A 2,731-nucleotide genomic window follows, 5' to 3' on the forward strand; every position below is an offset into this window, starting at 1 on the left:
TATGGAGAGTGTCTTTATTAGTAGCAATCTGAGGTTACAGTGCTTCAATAAACAATTCTCAATGTGTAAAACTGATATGGAGAGTGTCTTTATTATTAGCAATCTGAGGTTATAATGTATAAGAACAAAGTTTTGCAAACAATGGTGTTATTCTTTTTCAAAAACAACTCCTGTCGCTCTTCCTTCGATCTTGATGTATCCACCAGGGTTATACCAAACACCACCGTCACCTTCGTCGTAGAAGTCTAGGCCATAACCACGTCGGTATGCAACCTCATCCTCGTGGTAGTATCTGAGAGCGGGATCAATGTCTGGATCTGACCAATAACACTCTTCCTCTTCTTCCATGAAGGGACCCTCATCCCTAGTGTCAGTGTCGTCCTCGTACGACTCCTCGTAATCAGTGTCATCCTCGTCAGTATCCCGGTCACCTTTGGTGTAGATTCGAAGCTGTTCATCCGCATAATCCATGTCAATGATGTACTTTAGGAAAGGGTTGCAATGGCCTGGGTTGTCACACAACTGCAATGTGTGGTGTCTGGTCGTGGTCGTGCTGTGACTTGGTATAGTGAGAGGGGTAGACTTATTTTCAGTTCGTGAGGAGGTAAGGGTAGTAGTGCTCCCGGTTGTGGAGCCGCTGGTCGGGGTGTGGGTTAGAGCTGAGACTGGGGCTGTGGTATAGTCCATTACAGCTGCAGGTAGCAGAGTCCTGTATCAGGCACGGCTGGTGTGCGCGACTCAGCACCTCTCGAGTGGCTTTCTCTCGAGTGGCTTTCAGTTAAACGCTTTAACAGAAGGGTGAGAAGGGTTAACCAAATGATTAGGATCTAGTGTGTTATGAGTTGAGTCTGCTCTTAAATATGATATAGACCAAAGGAAACTGTTCAGTACAGGTCTGCTTCCCTGATCCAACGGCCTTTTATCTAAACCTTTTTGGTGAGACATCCATCCTTTTCTCAAATCCTACCCATGGTTGGAGGAATGAGCACTCTGTTTGGATTAACCCTGTGTCTTGTCACATGGATGATTCCGATCATGTTGGTTTAATATGTCTATGTCCACCTAGCGCTACTCTAACCCCCAACGTTCCGCAGCGGACCTCATCTGGCCGTTGTCCTTTCTGACATCAGACCTGGGCTGGTTCATGCCCTTTGTAACATCAGACCTCAGCCGTATATCCGATCTACTTTCTGAGCTCAGCTGCTGTTTGCTTTGAGATGGTTTAGCGCACCTTGCTTCGGGGCTCTGATCCCGTACATGGTTAGCTCTCACAGAGTTTCCGCAGCAATTGTCCCCGAGCTCTTGCTGATTAGTGGCATATACCGTATCAGCTGGCACAGCTGGAGTGCGATAAGCAAAATCAGGGCTTGTGGAGCGTGCGGTGACAGGATTGTGCTCCTGCGTCCATGGTCTATTTTTCCTCTCTCCTTGTTGTTGCTGCTGTACTTGCTCTACCTGCTCATCTTGCAGCCTCCGAACATGTGGCCCCAGCCACATCTGGGTGAGATTTTGTACAAGTTGTGTATGGTCACATATGAACCTCTCAGTGACACCCATGGCACGTAGCGCGTTCACCGGCAAAGCTGTAAAAACTAGAAACTTCATCCCCAGGAACTTGGAAGTGTCATCCGTATGACCGTGCCTATCTAGGAACGCTTTTACACGGGTGTCAATCTTCTCCATATCGAGTCCTTCCCTTGTGTGATCTATAACAGAGAGTTGTACTGGTCCTTATCGGTTTGCTTGTAGTTAATAATAGAAAAAAAGCGGGTTGTGTAACACATTCACTGCACATTCACTGTACCTGTTGAACACCCAGCACCAAGGTCGCCAGGCTACTAGAAGCTAAGCTCACTGATGTGTTCTGCTTTGACTAGCATGGCCTCGTTTCAACCCATCTTGAAGCCTTATCTCAGTGATGTAGTCTGCGAGAGCATCGTCCATGTCAAACTCCTCTGCGTACAATCTATCCTGGTCATCATAGTCATACCCAGTAGCACCGTGTCGATCCACGTCGCTGTTGTATCGATCGTGTTCGAGTGGACTGTGGAGTCTAGTGTCCCCGACTCCGTACCCGAATCGACTGGTGTGTCTAGTGTCCCTGACTCCAGACAAGGCATTTATGATATCGACAGAGCCAGCATAGCTAATGAGAATCCTCTTGATCATTTCGCTGTGCTTTGTAGCGAACCCAACACCAAAGGCATTAGTTTCCCGTGATGACATGAGCAGAAACTTTTCAAAAGACATGTCCAGGTTAGCAGGCGTGTGCCCTATCCAAGCTTGAACCAGTTGTTTCACGTTGACATCCCTTATCGACCCAGCGTATTGCCCAGTGCCTTGCTCCCCTACACTGTTAACCCTGCTCGCCATTATTGTTCCCAACTCCTTGTCTAGACCTTGGAGGTACATTTGGGAGCAGATGCTAGTTAATACCTGAGTCCTATTGAGAGTTACCGAACCCGTTACAGTCTTTCGAACCGTGTGAATCAATGTGTTCCATCTAACAGTGGCAGCGAAGAGCTGCCTACTTCCCCAAATGCGGTTCTGACAGACCGAAGGTGGTAGACGAAAGATAAGGTGAGAGTCACATAAGCGAGCACCAGAGCTGACTGGATGAAATTAGTATTGTTGGGATGTAGAGAACAACCCTGGGCACGTCCTCACGTTCTACACTCAGTAACAGACCTAACGTTGTATCAGTTGTCCGATTCGGAGCTATGGTGACATT

This window comes from Oncorhynchus kisutch, linkage group LG30 (assembly GCF_002021735.2).
Source record: "Oncorhynchus kisutch isolate 150728-3 linkage group LG30, Okis_V2, whole genome shotgun sequence".
Taxonomy (NCBI): Eukaryota; Metazoa; Chordata; class Actinopteri; order Salmoniformes; family Salmonidae; genus Oncorhynchus; species Oncorhynchus kisutch.